The sequence below is a fragment of the Dromaius novaehollandiae genome, chromosome 5 (assembly GCF_036370855.1).
Source record: "Dromaius novaehollandiae isolate bDroNov1 chromosome 5, bDroNov1.hap1, whole genome shotgun sequence".
Classification (NCBI taxonomy): domain Eukaryota; kingdom Metazoa; phylum Chordata; class Aves; order Casuariiformes; family Dromaiidae; genus Dromaius; species Dromaius novaehollandiae.
In genome coordinates, this window is record NC_088102.1 from 51,770,434 (window position 1) to 51,790,073 (window position 19,640).

Sequence of the window (19,640 nt, forward strand, 5' to 3'; positions counted from 1 at the left end):
CAGATGGGGAGATGTGTTTCTGGGTCATTTACAGTGGAGGACAGTCACAGCTGGGTTGTACTGGCTGGGATTAAGCCCAACTGAAGACTGAAAGAAAGAAGGGGTAGGTAAGAAAAAAGAACAAAGAAGGCAGGTACTAAAGGAGAGCAGCCGAGATAAGGGGAAATGGCAGAGAGTGAAGGCAGTCACAGTTCTGGGGTTGCATTATGTTGGTCATAACCTGGGCAAAACAGTTTGTTTTTACCCAGATTTCCTACATTAAGCTCAATCAGTGGAAAAAGGTGAAAAAGGGAAATGTCAAGAAAAGTCCTTAAAATGTCAAATATTTAATCCTTCCAGTAAAAGAATCTGTCGCTGGTGAAAACTAATGCCTCTGTTTCCCATCCCATAAGAAAGGTAAAATTCTTCCCCAAATTTAGCTATACTTCTTATAAGCCCTTTGGCTTTCCACATTTGTGAGTGAATTGAATTAGTGCCCAGCTTCTTTGTTACCATGGAAGTCCCAATTAGTAAATTCTGAGGCTGAAGGTCTATGATGCTGACTTAGGTGTAAAAAATACTTGAAGTTACTTGCCACTTCTTAGGAAACATTCTGAATGTCTCCTTTAACTTTTTTTTTTTTTTTTTTTTTTTTAAATCTGGACCAGATTTCTTGGTAGCTTAGGGGGTCACTGATACTGCAGTATACACTGGCTTCACACTAGTTTGTAATCAGTGTAGGCTATAATTAAACTAGGCATATAATTAAATAATTCAGAATAAGAAATTAATGAGTATGAAAGCATGCTTTTGTCGTGACGAGCCTGTGCCCTGTTGACTTATTTTAGAATGAGGGTTGATCATGGAAATTGTGGTGTGCATTAGAATGTTAGTAAACTATGTTGACATTCTCCATATACATATCTTTAAAATACTTTCTTTAGTGAAAGAGAGTAGTTTGTATGGAGTATGCTATTGGAAACCATGTTTTACCTGGGTTAAAAGTAACATTTTGGTTAAAATTTGTGTAGGTCAGTTTTTTTCCCATTATTTTCAACTGTTTTTCTGACCACTAACATACTTTCTTTTTTTTTTTCATTTAATGAAAAAGGATGAGCTGAGTTACTCCAGCATGTAACACCCTTGTGAAACTGGAGGGATTCCCACCTGTGCCTGCGTGACACAGCAGAAGCGGAGCTGCAGGGAGCCTGCCGGTACCTCTTGGCTCTTCTGGTGACACTTCTGGTGAGGGAAAAGACCTGATTCAATGGAAAACAGTGTAACTCGGCTTGTGCCGCATACCTTGGGGTTACCCCCAGGACGTGTCCTCATAGCTCTGACAGTGAGAGGAGCGAGCTTCAGGCTAAGAGGTAACTGACCTGCGGAAATCTTCCGCCAGCTCTCCGACCAGCTAGCTCCTAATGAGGTTCCCCTTGCAGCATGCAGTCACCGTAGCAAGCTCACTAATTAGGCCATTAGCTTATTCTAGCATGTATACGTATTTGTAGCCATTAGTAATGAAAATAGACTTTAAGTACTTTATAAATGATTGTTGCTATGTGAAAAGTTAGGTGTCTCCTAAATGCTATTGATCCAATTAGACAATGTTCTCATAGGACATGACTTTGGTGTAGTATATTGTTATTGGTTTTGTTACTATACGTTACCTTAATAAGGCTGCAGAATGATCCTGCCATCAGTGCAGTGGACTGTATAATTTCTGTCTTCTGCAGATATTTTATATTAAGATATATTAATCTATATTAAGATAGATATTTCCTGGAGCTTATTATAGCCTGAAAAACATAAGCAAGAAGATGATACCCTTTCCTACTATTGGTAGTCACATACCCTTTTTACCCATTGACTGTTTCTAGGAATAATCAAATGAAATGTGACTGGTCAATTGATATTTTCTTTAACTTTATTCTTGGTTGTTTCATATATTTTTTTGGCGGGAGAGTCTCAGAAATTGGAATTGCTGTGGAATCCAATCACATCCTTCATATACAAGTTGATGTTAATCCACAGAGCTTAATTCAGCTCACTACTTGTCCATCTCCTATCATGTACTGATACTCTATTCATATTACACCTAGAAAAGCTGAAAACTTTATGATACGGCAAGAATTTATTCTCAGAAATTACTTTCAAAGCTTTTTTTCTACTGTAGTTCAGTTTTTCTCTCCATAAAGCAGCAAGTTTCCTGAAGTTTCATTTGCTATGTGCTGCCACAAGCTAGAATATGTTCATGTTTGGAAACAGAAAAATTTCATGGTGGGTGTTTGTAACTTGCATTGAAAATTACAGGATCTGCTTTTCAGTGCAGCTGTTCCATCCTGGAGCATCCTGCTGTAGTGTTAGAAAAAACTACATTTGTCACTAGTTTTTGGAAGAATTTTCTCAACTGGAGATATACTTGAGTCTTATAAGTAGCTTGAACAAGCTTTTATTTTTTTTTTCCTCCCTCCTTGGTCTTTGGGAAAGTTTTTGGTAGATGGGGCTTATCAATAGAAAATTGCAAAGCATAAAAAAAGCTTTAATTCCTTCTAGGGTCAATAAGATGTGTCAACTGTGGGCTTCTCAGAGGAGGGATCTAGAGGAGGACCTTCAAGTGAAGAGACAACTTTCTGTTTTTTCACCCCATTTGCTATGGGGGAAAAAAGCAGGGCCAGGAAGCAAGGCAAAATTGTAGCCTGCACTGAATGATTTATGGGGCTGTACTGCTTTAAAATACGTTTAATTTAGGGTTGGTTGAGTTTCACCTAACTTTAGTGGTTTAGTTTTCTAAGTGCCTTCAACAGTGAATGAATGAGAAAGTGAATGAGTGAGGTTCTTTCAGAAGTCGCTGCTTTCCGTCTGTCTCAGCCATCTCTATCAGGACGGGTTTCTTTCTTCAGTTTGAGCTCTTAGTGGTGATGGCTCTGCAGGTAGGGCAGACCTAGGTCTCTTGTCCTTTGAAGGTCTGCGTTTACACTCCTAGGAATCTGGTGCGTGAAGATCTGAGGACTTCCAGGTAGCAAGCTGGTCTCTCCGCTCCCCTTCTGCTCCTCTCTAAAATGTGTCTGAAACCGTGGAGCCCGCAGAAACATTAAGCTTCTGCCCTTCCTGACTTCCAGCCCTGTAACATCTGCTTATTCTGCTCCCTGTCAGTAGACTAAAGCTGAGCGGGACAGAGAAGCAGCCTGCAGGCTCTGCGTCGCGGGTGTGAATCGCGGTACAAGTGACTCTGCTGTGGGTTGCAAGGTGAGATTATACCCGAGGGAGAGGCTTCTCCCATGACTTGGGCTGACGGAGAGTCATCTCAGGATCAGCAGTGAATACACGTGCTGCCTTTCCTCCCACGGAAGTTGGCTAGCGTCTAATGAACTCTGTTTTGGACTTTCTTTCCATTTCCAGCCATGCTGAGATTCCCCCTCCCACGGTGCAGTCCTCCGTGGAGTTAGGCTGTGTAGGGGCGAGAGTTTGTGACAGAGGCACCCGACCCTTTCCTAACATCGTCTGACGTTAGTTTCTAGGATTCCTGCAACTCCCACTGGTAAGCCAGCGCTTACCACATTCACAGAGCTCGTCTTCTGATACCTGCCAACTTACCAGCCTATAGTCAAGGTGTTGCCTCTGCTTTGCAAATACCATGAGCACCACGGGCAAAACTGAAATGAACCTACCATTTTTACATCTGATAAAAAAACGTTCCTGAAGGAAAACAAGCTTATTTTTAATGCTCTTGATGAGTGAACCAGAAAAACGTGCTTAACCTTGCCATCGACTTAGTTTTTACCTGGTAGCAAATATTACCCCTGAACAAATATTTGAAAATGTTATCATGGAAGAACTTAGCTTTTGACAGATTCTGCTTTTTACTCTGGCCCTTGCACTTTTACAGTTGGCTTTGGAAAGGAAGGCTTTTATATTACTATGTATGGTCTTTAGCTTGTCAGTCATCTGTAAATTGAATGCACAGAATAAGGCAATATGACATTTTTAGACTTCAAAACCAGTGAAAAGCATTTAAGGCACAGAAGAGTTTATTTTATATAGTTTGAGATCCTCAGCTGATGTCAGCAGTTCTGCTGAAGTCTGTTATTTTCATGACCTGAGAATTGACTTCGAAATCACAAGCCTTAACGTAAAGAGCAGGCACTGTGAAACAGTTTTTAAATGCCACTTGAAAGAAAATACCTTGAGGTTTCTGAAAGATCCATACTATAGAAAATAGTGTGAGGTAGCACTTCCCTTTTTTATGCTTTTCCTTTCTCCTATTACCCTTCCTGTTGTAGCCCGATAACACCACGTTCTTCATTTTTCTTCTGAGAAGGATGGTATCTCCCATACAGCTGTGTGATAGGAATGCAATGGATTATATCCCACAGAGTCAGATCATAGTGTATCACTGTGTCTTTGATTTCCAGTGGATTATATTTCTAAATCCAAATGCCAATATACAACAGTGTTCTTGTGTCTGATGGTTTTTCCTCCTTCCCTCCTGTTACGGACGTGATCTTCATTTTTAGTGAGTTCCTGAAGTAAAAACATTCTGCATGTTTTGAAGGGAGGAGTGAGAGAGTAGCTGTTTTTAAAGTTCAGCTGAAAACTTAAACACCAACTTGAAATTCTTTCTTTATTATTGTGATAATCTGCCTATTTGGTGCTACTTCTGTCGATAAGCTGGACTAAAAGTTTGAGGATTATTATGAAACTTACTTCACATTCCAAAAGGAGGAGAAAAACTCCTTGGAACTAAACTCATCACACTTCTTCTGGATTCCCTTTTTGCAGAGTTCCCATACCTGCCAAACCAGACAGGAAAAAAAAAAAAAAAACAATCCTAGTTTTTCTGAATGTATCAGTGTAACTTTATCTGTAATATGTTTTTTAATAGAAAATGCAGATTGACTGTTTTATATGGTTTGTTCGTGCTTAGTATTTTTATTCAGGAAGTGATAGAATATTGCACAGTATAAAATGACACATGTAATAGTATCTTCATATCTATTGATACCTAAAATTCTGTAATTTTTAAACCTAAACTGGAAATAGTAATATGCTGAGGTTCTCAGATATTCATAATTCCTTACTGGTTATCTAGAAGTGTAAAATGGTCCTATGAAACATAGTCTAATTAATGGCCTTTCATAATTTGTGGTGCATGTCAGTGTAATTGTTAACCCAAGCCTTGTACCACAATGTTGTTGCAAAGTATTTTATAATTAGTTTTTTTCCCTCCCATCCAATCTAGCTCACTGTACTCAGATTATTTTCACTTAGCTGTTGCTGAATTATTTATGGCATTACTGTTCAGCATTTTAGCTTCTCTCCAGTTCTGTCAAATCTCACTTTCAAAACTACTTTTTAATCTTTCTTTTTTTGCTGCTTGAACTGGATAGTAATTTTTGCTTTTCAATTTGGAAACCTTCCCCCCCCCCCCCCCCCGGCTTTTGTAAACAGTTTGGCATATTGTAGTCTCTTAGTAAATAACTATAAATAACAAACAATGTGTTAACGTTGTTGTAGAGTGAAGAGCATCACATGTATAGACTTTTAAATGTGCCATCTCTGGAAGGCATCAATTCAATTGGCAACCGAAAGAGTGAACAAGATTACTAGTTTTCTAGACATTGGTTTGTATTTCAGTTGGCTAAGAGATTAAGGACTTCAGATTTCCACGTAAATATTGTGTCTTTCCCGGAGTAATAATGAAATTCTGTGATTGTAGATTCAAATTCACAGAGGCAAAACAATATAAAAATGAGACACAGTATGAAAATGAACAAAAATGAGTTTAATTCCTGCTTTACACAGATACTCATTTTTCCACAGAATATGCAGAATGGCATCAGTGGCTGATCTGGGTGCTTTTGGGCCTGGGTGCTTCTCAGGCTGGTGCAAAAGTTCCCGATTCCTGAGCACCTTTAAGTTTCCCATAGGTGGATGTGAGTTCTGTGTGCTCAGGCCCTGTGCATCACCCAGATTTATTTTAACGGTTTCTGCACAAACTGTGTGCAAATACTACACTGATAGGTGCAAATACACACAGAGATGTTTGTTGCAGTTGCACCTAAAGGTGTGTTAAGCAGGTGGCATTTTGTCCTGCTGGGTGCTGTGTAGGTGCTTGGGAGGACATTGCCTTCAGAGCTCACTATTTGGTTGAAACTTAATATAATAACTGAATGAAAAAAAAAAGTGATAGAACTGGAGTGAGTAATCACCATATACAGTCTTGCTGTACTAAAAGATGTGCACGATTTTGTCATTGTAGATCATGCTAATATTCTTTTAAACTACATGAATACATTCATATGAAATCCTTGAATATTATCATGTATTTAGAAAAGCAGTTAGGTAACTACTGAAGCAAGTTTATTAAGTAACTGTATATATTTAAATAAATGAGCAATTAGCTGCAGAAAATAGATGTTTTGTATGTTTTTGCTTCCTGGCTCTCCTGCATGCTTGATGTTTCTGCCATGTGGAAGCCTTCAGGCACTGTTCCAGTACAGTGCATGCCACATCTTTTACTGTACCTGAGTATATAAGGATATTTTGGTTTTAGCTTATTTTTGTTTTGGTCTTCTTGGGGACATTGTGCTCTCTATCACTGAACACTTGTAAGAAAGATGGGTATCTGCTAGCAAATACCTAGGTCTATTTTTTCTTGCTTAGGGGCAGAGTGCACTAAATGCCTTCCTGATGTCCTTTCAGCCCCAACTTACGTGGTATTGTGATCTGCCTGAAGTGGTCAGCTAACATCTTCCTAGAAAATAGTTTATGTAGCTGATAAGTGTAATATTAATATTTATTTTTCCCTAAAGAAATTTATTCACTGAATGTTACCCCCTGTTTTTTTGTATTGATGATAATCAGTTGCTTCTTTAAAATGTCTTCATTAACTCACCTGTGTGTCAGGAAGACCAAAATTGTTGATTAGTGTAAAGCACTCTGCTAACAGAGCACATAGCATCTGGCATCCTTCATGGGGACAGGATACATCCAGTGAGAATTGGCTCCAAAGCCAGGGAGAACTGGCAGTCTGGACCACGGGGATGCTAATGCCTGCTCTCGTTCCTGAATGTCAGTAACTTAATTTAATGGGCTGACTGGTAATGGGGGCACACCTTTAATTCAGGCTTTCTTAAAAAGGACAGAGTATGGCAAATTCCCAGCAGTTTTGCTAAACTTCAATATTTTACATAGAGTCACTGTACTGGTTATAGAAATGTTTTAGATGTACCGGCCAGTTGTTTAATACGATGCATGCCGACAGAGTATGTGCATCCACTGACTAGAGCTGCTTAGAAGTAGATGGAAAGACTGCTGTCGGTATTATCACTTCTGAAAATATAAAAAGCTCACTGGTGCCCCCAGGACCACCGGTGAGGCTGGCCCCTGCATAACTGTGGTAAGGTGGTCAGTGCTCTGTAAAATGCTTAGGTTTGGCTACTATAAACAGAAAAGAACACAGTGCTCTAAAAACAGTTGTTTTCTGTTTCTTCAAAAGGTTGGAAATAAGTGATTTCAAAACCAGTGAAATTAAAATGTGTAAACAGTTGACTCAGTTATGTGAGTTAGGAACCTTTTTCTAATAAAACAACACTGGTAATCTTTCTAAAGTGAGAAATTCTTTATTGCATCCTAAGCCATGGTAATGACAGCTGTCCCAAAATCAGGCATCAGTAAGGTACAACTTTTTTTTGCATAATACATTTAAACTCGAGATCAGAGAAGCATGGAAAAGAAGAACCTTTAGCTCTACTGAAGTAAATGCTCTTTTAGTTTTACTGGCATACTCCTGAAAAGAAGTTACAAAACAAAAGTATGTTAGTTGTATGTATTATTGTGGTAGAAGAAATACACAGGTAAGATTTTTAGTTGTAGTCTTACTCAGAGCATTCACATCCACTTTATCTGTTACCAGGAAAAATTCTTTAACCTCTCTGTTTCTTATTTCTTATTTACTACATTCCACAGCTGCTGTGGAGATCGCTATTGTAAATGTCATTGGTGGCAGTGCGATAAGGGAAATGTAACCTACCAGGCATCAGCCACAACGGCTTCAAGAAGAGTCTTTTCCCTCTCTCAACAGAGATTTAACAGGCAATTAAAAGCAGAGGCTGTAAAAACCCTTCAATCTGGGCAAGTATGGGAAAGAGGGAAAAATGGCAGTTATCATTCTGGGCTCACACTAGTGGAAAGAGTCGACTTAATTTCCCTGCAGAACAGTCCTAGGGCTGGAGGAGCCACAGAACGATGATCCTGAGAGTCACATATTACCATGCTTTGAACTTCACAGGCTTCCTCTGACCTTTCTGTTGACTTACGTTGTGCAGAGGGAAGGGGGAGTATGTAGCTGTAGGACACTTACGTTAGACCTGACTGTAGGGATTGCCATGAGCACTGACTGTCTGTTAATAAGCTGCAGTTGTAACTCTGTATTTTGTTTTAACGTTAAGCAGTGGTAATCAGTCTCCTAATAGAGACATCTTGGTAACCAGTTTTAGGATATATAGGTTTTAGATGATAAGGACAATAAAATACTTAATGTTTAACAGAAGGATAGGCAAAACCTCAAAAGCCTCATCTTTCTTTATGTCTATGGCATCAAATTATATCATCATATTACTTCTTTCAAGAGCAACTGTGTGGTCCATCAACAGCAAAAGGCCTCACAGGGGTGCTGAGGGTATTGCTGAAAGTGGTTTATATATAATGTATATATAAAATCATAGTCAATATTAGTAAAAGTTTAAAAAGTCTATTTTGGGGGAGTATTGGATGCCTAGGGAAAGACTAAGAATAGGGCAGATACACTGCAATATGTCCCATTCAGGCCTCTGAGAATGTTTTAGGGGATTTATCTAAAGCCCAATCATCTGGCCCCCAGGCAGAATGGTTGCCCACTGGACTGAAGTTGGTAGGTGTTTCGTTCTGTCAGGGTCTCCAGATGAAGTCCTTCAAACCTGAGTCGTCAAAATATGTTGAGTTAACCATGAATGGACCTACTGATCTTAATGGCGCTGTTTTCATGCCTTGTCAGGTTTTAAGTGCTTTGTGATTAGAAGCTGTTGCTGTCACCTGTGTGGTGACCAGTGACACCAGCGAGGGCCGGATGCTCCTCTGGGGCCGGGGAGCAGACGGGTGGATGCTCTTCCGATGGCCGAGGGGTTTCTCTGCTTTCACTGAGGGTGGGCAGGGGCTCGCTCAGCAGCGGCTGAACCCGTTCGGTGAGCTGCCATCTCTATCATGCTAAAGCCAGCACTAACTGAGGTGACAGAGAAATTCTTGAGGTTATAGGCTGCCCGCTCAGCAGTGCCTGTACAAGCAGTTCAGTCGCTCTTATAATGGATATACTGTGAGGGAAAGGGGCAGGGAAGGGAAGCTGTTAAATACTGTCTCTGCTTGTGAATCTGGGCTCTCTAACTGGAATAGGTGTGGGAAGATAATACACGTCTGCATTAGTGTATCTTGTACATTGGACAGTATGTTTAGCCATTCACTGTGCTTAGCTGACTCAAAGAAATTCCTTACTGGTAGCTTTTAATATACTTTTTCCTTAATCAATCTGTTTCAGTTGTTGGGGAAAATGTAAATGAAAGGCATATTTTAGTCCCAGATGTCTGCATTTCATCTGTGTCCTGGAGGGCTGGATTGCATACCCATACCTGCTGTAATATGATATACAAGTTGGAGTTTCACAGAACACTTTGTTTCTAATTTTCAAGCATCTGCGTTGTGTTGAGCATCAACAAGAAGGTCCTGAGAACGAGATTGAGGACATCATTTTTCTGCTGTGTAAAAACTTAGCGTGCCCATTTCTTGAATACTGTATGTCTCCGCATCCTCAAGAAGGATGTAGTGGAGTTAGCCAAGGTACAAGGTGACTGAAATAGCTGTGACTTCAGTTTGAAGGGAGAAAGGATTGAGATTTACAGAATCATGAAGGTGGTGGATTAAGTGTGTGTGGAACAAATCAAAATTCTGCAGTATGAGAGCTAAGGGCACTTACCAAAATTAGTAGGTTGGTTTAAAACAGATAAAATATGTCTTTGCACAATGGGTAATGAACTTCCAGAAATTTGTGCCACAGGCAGCTGTGGGAGCAGACAGTACCATCAGGTTCAAATGGGATTAGATAAATTCATGGGCAGCAGGTCCCTAAACAGATGCTAACTGGACAGGACAGGGAAAGGCCACCTAACATCCGTCCTGCAGTTCTGGTGCTGGGGGAGTTGGAAGAGGAGGGCAACAGGAAGCGACTAGGTTTGCTTGAGCTTCCTAGCATTGGCGTCAGAGATGGGATACTGGGCTGGCCGGAGGTTCATGTCGTTTTCTCTCTATATAGTTGCGTTGATCTGAATAGGGAGGGCAGAGAATGAATGTCCTAGAGATGCAATTCCTGCTTGGTTTTATTAGCCAAGACTTGCTGGATCAGATCTGAGATACGTATTAGATGCAAGATCATGTACCAAGCAGGCAGGTGTTCAAAGGAGTTTTTGAGTCACTCTGGCTCTGTTTGTGTGTATATGTACATGTATATGTACATGCACATATATATGTATTATATATTGCATATTTAGCAGTAGATGCATTACTTCTCACAGCAAGTTCACTTCTTTCAATAATAACTGTTTGTGAATCCATTCTGACTCCTATCCAAGTATTCTGATTTTTTCATCTGATAGTTAATGAATTGCTTCTCATTTCTGTACTGAGTTATGTGATTTGTCACCTAAAGCATCGGGTGTTATCCTTGTTTGTTAACTAAACAGCTAACTAGTTAAGACAGAATGAAAAAGTAAGCCTCAGCCTCACGGCAACTTCCATACATTCAGTAAGGGTTCATCATTCAAGAATCTTTTTCCTAATAGAACAATGATTGTTTGAGTGTTTCTGAATAACTAATCTGAATTACAGATGGCAGTAGATGTGCAGAACAGCAAGCATTAAAAATGCCTATTAAACAGCTACTTGCAAAGCACTTTTCAAAAAAAATTGAGCATCATAAATATAAATTCAAGTTCTGCTAAGGCTCATTAGAAGAGGTGACTTAATCAAAGCATGGTAGATAAATTCGTTTAGCAATACATCAGTGTCATTTTTCTAATAGCTGTGGTTATCCTGGGGTACTGTTTCACTTGAATCACTGATTTGGTAGTATCAAGTTTTCAGTATAGTGTGAACTTTGTAGTTTGTGACTACCTAGACAAACTTACAGCTGAAATGTCCAGTGTGTGCATGAAGCTTCTAACAACTGTAAGAGACTTCGTTTCTTGGAACAATGCAAAAGATTTCCTCTAAGGCTATTTAGGTAGAGCTGGGTTAAAACCAGAACACTAAATCTGGATACTGTTAACCTTGGAGTGTATCAATCTCATCTTCGCAGCTCTCTGCTCAGCGCGCTAAAGAAACCTGGCCAACACTAGGAATAAGACTATTCCAGCATGGCTCTTGTAGGGAAGACGCTTAGGGATTGCAGTTTATTTGGGCAGAACAGAATCTGATGACTTTTCTCTCTATGGAAGGAATGGATGTGTCAATGTACAGACCAATAGGACGTGTTTCAAAGCATCTACCGAGGTGCTCCAAACCCTGCAGAGGTAAATGTTAGTGTAATTTGGTGAAACTCAGCAAACTCTTAGTTAAAAACATTACATTTCAGATTTTACTGATAATCTTGTGTTTCAAAGCTATTTAAGTATTGTTTCCAAATAGAATGATAGATAACAAGTGTAAATATCCAATTAGCTAATCGCAATACTAGTATGTCATTACCATCTGACTCTGCTAGCACTTACTGATGATACTTAATTTGCATTGCTTACTATTGTGTTTGCATTTATTGGTACTAATGAGGCATGCAAGGTATTCAGGAGATTTATTCTCTGAAGAATAACATTTATCTGAAAAATATTGCTATAAGCGTAGTCCTTATTGTTTTCCCCTCAGCACCTTTTACTCACTTTTCTCTTTAGTAAATAAATACACTATGCTTTTGTTCTGCATTCTGTTTTCTACCCTCTTTTCCTCTGATGGCACTCGCAATCTCTTCCGTCTTCATTTTTTCCATAACTTTAAAATGTCTTTTCTTCTGACACCTTAGTTATCTATTGGCTTGCTTGCAAATTCTTCACCCACAGTGTATTTACCCCTTGTTTAGTATGTTCTTCTAAAAAGGGTTGATCTCTTTTACTTATCAGAGCATAATTTTTATCTTCCGACTTTAAAAAATGCTTTCCCTTTTGTTTTCCACTATACCTTCCCCTACTCATGTTACTCTCAGTCCGAGCGTTAAAAACATCGCTTCCTGGCTGGATCTTGCTGTCTCCACTCAGGGAAAAAGTTGCTGGTCAGACTGATGAAGTGATGAGGCAGGAAATCCTATAGATAATGAAGGACTGTGTTGTGTGAGGACTAAAAATACCCCAACCAAAAAGGTTTTGCAGATGGTGAGCTTTTCAAAGGTGTGGCCAAACTGGACCATGGTAGGATTTTGATTCCATTACACTGGATTGATTGGTAGATTATATTCCTGGCTTTGCCATAATGCTCGTGGTATCTCTCCTAGCTGAAGCTGTAGCCCATAGGGTTACTGAGATGGTGGGGTCGTATCTTCAGAGCCTGTGATGGACTTTACCTCCAAGAGCATGTTCAGTTCCTTTTGAACATGTGCTGAACTTCTGTAACCTGCAGCATCCCGTGGCAGTGAGTTCATAGCTTCAGTGCGTGTTGCGGGGAGGACAACTTTTTTCTGTGTGTTTTGAGCTTGCAAGATTCACTTGCTGTTCCTTAGTTCTTTTATTAGAAGAGATAAGTACTCTGTTTGCTTTCTCCAGGCCACTCATCATTGTGCATCCCTCTCAGTAAACTTTCCCCAGGCTTGAAAGGTTGTAATTTATTTTCTTGTTATGTGAGTGGTAGCTGTTTTATATATTTATTTTCTTTGCCAACTTTATCTTTTCTAATTCCACCATGACCTTCTCAAGACTGGGGAGAAGCAGAGGAAGGTGGGGAGAGAATAGGACCAGGACCTGCATTTCGTGGATTTATAACATGACTTAATACCTTCTCTTTTGATCTTTATTTCTTTCCTATTACTCTAGTTATTCTTGTGAATGCTACAGAGCATTAAACAGACATTTGCAAAGTCCTGTTTCTCTTGAATGATGGTAACTAGCTCAGTTTCCATTGCTATGTGTGTAATGCTGTTTTTGCCGTGTCACTTCATATTTATCAACTTCATGTTCAATCTGCCATTTTCTTACCCACTCATCACTTTCACCTGCGGCTCCCTGCAGCCAGGCTCTTTTCCCCCTCCAAATTTCTCCTGGACCTCATTGAGCTTTCAGTTGAAAACACTCTGAAAGTCGTGGAAATTTTGCTATTTGGTATAGCTCCGTGGACAACTAGTGAATCCTTCCCTTTAGGAAATACGAGCCAGAGCTTTTTCCTGAAGGCAAAACTCCCCGAGAAGCCTCCAGGGAAGTGCAGAGAGGGCGGTTGTTCAGGTCTTACCATGTGGGTTATTGCCAGCAGTGGCCTTTACAGCTACTTTCTGCTCCCTGCTCATGTTTATTTCTTCCCTGTAGCCTAAAAAGCAGCTCATTCGTCTACAGATGAAAGAATTGCTTAATGGGAGCTATGCATCTTCCAGCAAATAAGTGTGTTTGTATTTTGCATGCGCAAAAGTGCACCCTTGAAAGTTGTGACTACTTTTTTTCTTTTTAAGTCAGCTTGGAAGCCTAGCTTAGGTCAGGGTGACTCGGTGCAGTGTTAGCTCTGTTTAATTGCTGACAGCTACCTTACATTTTCGTGGGGGGAATCAAGGATTTTTTCTTTCCAAGATTGCATTTTAATCAAAATACTCTGTTTCTCGAGATAAATACCACTCAAACAGAGCTTACAATTATCCTGGGTATATGAATATTTGAATTCACTTAAAAAGCTACATGGTCATATACTACTTTGGGGCATATTAACGTTTATTTTTTTCTGCCTGGCAGATCAGTTTGCCATTTAGCAGTCTACGTATTTGTACTGCTAGTTTAGTGATCTGCAGTAATTCAGCACTTTTTTTATGGATATAGGGGTCTTTTTCTAAACCTAGTCTTTATTTTTTGAAAAATTTTCATAATATTATGTTACTCATATTATTTACGGACATTATGGAGATAACAAAACTAGTTCAAATGTGCAAGAATAATTGATCTGCATATAGGCAATGAACACAAATAATCCTTTTTCCTTGTAAGATATAACCAGAGGGTAAGGGAGTAAGCTGTGAATAGAATAAACACATGACAAAAGGCAGTGTGACCCATATTTCCAAGTCAGGAGGAAGTGTACATGCTTTCTTTAATTGTATTTATGCTTTTTATATTGGACAGATTGAATGTGTAAGAATTGTAGACTCTAAATTATATCCATACTATGAACGGAGACACAGAACCAAAGAAATCCCCTAAAGTATAATAATAGCTATGTTCTTTGCCATAGATCGTTACTTGGAAAAAACAAATCAAGAACCCAACTGATGTCTGATTTAACTCCATTTACTGTAATACATTATATTAGCAAGGAATTTATACCCATGACTCAAATACTTTGTTGGTGTTAATAAATGAAGTTCCGCTGGTGTGCTGAATATCTCTGTGGTAACAGTATGTTTTACTTACCTTACCTGCAATACTTTGATAAATGAACCAAATCATCGTACGTGGTATACACAGCCATGTGCACCTGGGCACGTAACTCTAGCAGGAAGCCAAATGCAGCTCACTGGAGTAGGGAGAGCCCTTTTCACATCAAGGAGGTGCTGCTGTTCAGCAGGGAGACTGGTGCAAAGCCGGCTGTCAGGACTCGGCTCCGCTGCAATAGCTGTACTGCAAAGGTAAAAACAGCACAGCACTAACGCGCCAGTCCAAAGGCAAAGCCTTGGAGCTGGTGTCTGTAAAGCTAGAACTGTCTCTGCAATGTCCTGTAAGGGGTGCGATTTGTGACTCCACAGTATTTCCATTTGCTAGCAAAATAAAAGGATTTCTGTTAGTTTTTGTTGTACCATCTGGGGTTGGCCTATGTTTAGTTAAAACTTCAGAAATAGCTTTTGGATACCCATAATAATCAGTCTGTGTTCTTCTTCCTCATTAACTTCTTTTCTAGATTTTTGGAAATGACAGGTTGTGTTATATAGTAAACACTAAACTGGTTAGCAGATGTGCTGTGTTTTATGTGAGGGACTTGGAGCTGCCCAGCTGCATCTCATGGGCTCCTGACTGGCGACAGCTGGAGAGTCAAGTGTCTTTTACATGAAATGTCAGGGGCTGGCTCCTTAGGGTCGCTTTTCCTGCTCTAATTCTTTTGCTATGAAAGTTTCAGTGTATGTTCAGCAAAAGTGAATAAACATTGGGTAATTAGTTGAAGGGCATATGGTGTTTTATCCTTCTTAATTGGGATCTCTGCTGAGATTTGTGTGGACCTGTCAGTTTTACCTCCTCCCGCCCGCCAGGTCGGGGAGGAGATGTACCTGCCCCGGGACCAGTGACCTCCCTGGGGACGGCGGGTCGTTGCTGAGACTCAGGACTGATGCCTGGTTGTTTTGAACTGAAACTCTGATCTTAGTATATTGCTTACGTGTGGCTATCCAAAATGTGCAAAGGGGTTTGAATTTGCAAGTTATAGAAAGCTTTTCTATTCCTTCCTTCGTCGTGATCCAGTTTCACTGAACCGTGGTGGTTTGCTGACTGCTCCCAGGAGCAAGAGGAGCATCCCACCCTAGAGTACGACGGGGCGGCGCCGCATCCACAGACAGACAGTTTATTTATCCAAGACAATTTATTGTTGGTGCAGGTGCCTCAAATCTGCTCTCACAGGGCCTATCTGCTGTGTTAAAGCTCACAAAAATGGGCTGAAGTGGTGAGAAGCCTTTCCCTTACGCCGAGCTGGCCTGGCTGTGTCGCAGCCTGCGCCCCAAGGGAGCCCAGTGCCGTCCCCCCTCGGCGGCCCCGAGGGGGTGTCGATGGGCACGGTGACCGTTTTCGGAGATTTCAGCAAAAGGGGTGCAGCCCGGGCCATGTGGGGCGACGGCACAACGCCCCGCCACGCTGGGGGACGCGGGAACCTGCCCGTGCTGGTGGGCAGGAGGAGGGTGCACGAGGGGTTTTGTCATCTCTTGTGCTGCCCTTCCTGCTCACCACGGTTCCCAGGTAAATCCGAGGCTGGACTGGGGAGATAAGTCCCAGATCCCGTTAAACTGGGATTGCTGCTTGAGAGGCAAACGCCCTCCTGGGTGCTGCTGAAAGCTGCCTCGAGGAAACGCTCCCAGGCGGCTGATTTACAGGGCAACCTGCCTTGTAACCCTGTTAGTGTAAGGGGAAAAATGTGTCCCTGGTGATCTCCTATAGACTGAACAACTTGTGTTTGGACAAGCAACGCAGATAAATTCCAAATTCTGTGTGATTTTTTTTTTTTTCCACTTCTATTTCAAACTTCGGTTCTGTTTGTAGTGTTCTCCACAAAGAGATGGTGCATCATGAATTTAATTAGGCTTGATGAATTTCTTGAGCTCGTGCAGTACTTCTTGACCTTTGCAGCCTGTTATACTCATGATGATTTACTTGGTAAGCCTCAATAAAATTTTATAAGACAGCTGTTTTTTTTATTATTGACATGACTGTTGTAGTATTTTATAGCAAGAACAGTTTAGTCTTCCATCAGAGGTTGATGAAATTACTTGAAATGTATTGTTACATTATCTCTTATATTTCTATTTCATTTAAATACTGCTAGTGTGATATAAACTGGTTTATTTCTCTGAAAATGCCAATTTTTTTCAGTAGTGCCCCAAATAGGGCCCCCCCCGCCAAATAAACAATCCTGTTTTTTGTTACACTAACTTAAGCCTGCTGTTAATAAACCGAGCTGAATGGAAATGGAAGGGCCCGTTTGTCTGTGCCCCGGAGTTCAAACAAGATCTAGCGGCTAAATGGGTCACTCCTGCTTAGCTCTGCTCTCCTTGCACAGCTCAGTCGCGGCTCCGGTCTCTGTTCCTTTTACTACTTGCTATTTCATCTCTCTTTACTTACCCTAGCTCAGCCAGGGAAGCTAATAAAGTCCTGTCTTTAGGAAAATTCCTGTCTTTAAAACTACACACACACACACACACACACACACACACACACACACACACACACACACACACACCCCATATATATATTCTTTTAAAAAAGGCTGTAACTGTCCTCGTGGTCAGTGGAGGGGGGAAGAATCTTTCTCCTGTTGTCAAAACTGTGACCAATGATTCCACAACTGAGTAATGATTGTTTAGACGGTACATGTAAATAAAATGGAGCCATCTGGACTACTGAAGGCATGGCAAATACAGTGCTGTGCTGAATTGAGTAGATTAAAGACACTTCTTTTTAGACACTTATGGTGTGCGCATTTCACTGACTTTTGAAAGAAATTTTTTTGGTCAACAGCTAGTAACATTCACAGCCTTTTAAAAGTGCTGAAGTCTGACTTGTTAGAAAAAGCAAACACCGCACTTTTGCTTGGTAAGTGCAACCGTAAGCTTTCTTTTGGGTCTAGATTCAACGTCCAATTACAGGTATAGGTAGAAAATGGGTGCAAGTACATCTATGGATCTAAGTTTATGAAAGTTCATTGCACAATGCCGTTATAACAGTAGCCTTTCAAAGTAGTCCCTCTTCTAATGGAACAAAGGAGTAGAGGTTTTGCAGTGCAAAATCTAGGATTGCTTTTGAGTTGGACACATTTGATTGCACGAAAAATTACAACTAAGGTGAGCACCTCCTAGTTTTTTTGAAAAGCTTTTGTTGCTTACTAGTTGTCAGGGATTTTGTGGTATCTGGGAAATGAAATAATTGAGCCATGAACTGAGGATGACATTTTTCTTTCATCACTGCTTATAATTTGCAGTAATACTTATTACTTTATTTGTCATTTTGTGTTTGGATAAGCATAGGAATGAGGTATTCTTCTTTCCATAGCTGAACATTTTTTTAACTTATTTTGAACGGGCAATAAAAATGCAAGATCAGATTCTAGTTTTTGTTTCCTTGTCACAAACTGAGAATTTGAGTACCTGCAATTAAGTTATTTATACATCGTAGGTTTCCTAGTACTATGAGTCTCCATAAACCTACATTTTGGAGTGGAAACATTTAATTTTTTAGAAATATGAAACACATGCAATGAATAGATTACACAGAAACTGTTAGCAAGACATCCGGATATTTTGGGGATGGAAAAATTGTTGGTATGCATGTTTTCTTCTTCAGATTGACTTTAATGTTCAGCTAGAGTATTGTGTGTATTGCCATTGTCTTACTGCTTTTTTGTGGCTATGGACTATCACTTAGGAAGTGCCAGTCAAAAAAATGGCTTCATGTGGTCTCTCCCTATTTGAATTTTTTTTCCCTGATGTCGTGCTCAGAGGTCTCAAGAATCCTCGTCACGGAGGTTAAACAGCGCTCTGCTCCAGGTGATTGTCAATCCAGTTGCTCGTATGTAATACGACTGCTATGCAAGTATCCTACAAGCTCTTATGATCCTAATTCTCCCAGTGTTTTCCCTAAAGGGGCCTTTTTAATGAAGGTTACACGATACTAAGTAATCTGTTAGAGAAGCCAGCAGCCAGGAGTGATATGCTCTAAATTCATGGCTGTCCCAGTTCGTAGGGGGAAGAGGAGGAGGGAACTCTCGAAAGCTGTTGCCTTGAGGGTTCCTGCTGTAGTTCCTGTACTTGGGGACTCTCTGGTGTAAAGCAGCACGAGGACGCGTCGCGTGGGCAGTGCTGCACGGCTGTCTGAGCAGCGCTGCCGCGCAGAAGCGTTTTGAGCTTGGGTGGGATCTGTGCTCGTCTTACTTAAAGCCCCTATTTGTTTTCTACTTAAAAGTGGGGAAAGTTTGTATGACAGATCTGAATTCTGCTTAAATAGAGTCCACTAGTAATTCGGCTTAGCTAGAGATGGTGAAGTTTGAAACTTCTCAGGTCCCGATGGATTCATGTTTGTATCAGCTCGTTGACTTTTGGGTTTGAGATGAAGTATGTTCAGCATTGGCTCAGGCCGATCGAGTTCCGTAGGCAAGACATCCGTTCCTGTCTCACGCCGTCGCGGTGAGGCTTTCCACCTCGCGCTTTCACTGGGGCACCACAGACCACGTCTGGCTCCCAAGTGCGGGGGGCCGTGGTGGTCTGCCAGCCAGCTGTGCCCAGCCCTGTGGCCGCGGAGCAGAGGCAGGCTGTGTCCCTGGGCTTCAGCAAGGGATTTGCATATCTTTCCCCTGCAGCCTGGGTGCTACTCGTCCTGCATTATGCATGGCCTCGCGTTAGAAAACAAGGTGTTAGAGAGCTGCGGCTTGTGCACAGGTCAAAACTATTAAGTGAGGTAACAACTGTTTAGTTTGCTAAGTATTTTGAAAACAGGTTTAATAAGGGCCAGGAAAGTTAAGCCTGTAATGAAGGTCCAAGTGGAGAGTCATGAAATGTCGCACAGAACATTAGGTACTCTCCTTTAGTCCTGTTTGCTGTTGCATAGCCCAGGCACAGCTTGTCATGGAAACGGTCTGGACCTGCCCAGCTGGCCCGTGAGGTGACCGAGCTCAGCTCAGACAGGTAGGATCATGTCCAGCTCGTGCCTTTGCAC

The 19,640-nt window shown here is 40.9% G+C and overlaps 1 protein-coding gene across 4 annotated transcripts in view; it reads left to right on the top strand.

The window, feature by feature from the left end:
- SHANK2 (SH3 and multiple ankyrin repeat domains 2) overlaps positions 1-19,640 on the top strand; it is a 374,573-nt gene that overhangs the window by 14,084 nt on the left and 340,849 nt on the right. For 3 of the 4 annotated variants that reach the window (XM_064512811.1, XM_064512809.1, XM_064512810.1), the window contains exon 2: positions 1,091-1,224. The gene's annotated coding sequence lies outside the window, so the exon portion shown is untranslated. The other variant, XM_026099935.2, reaches the window with a different exon arrangement.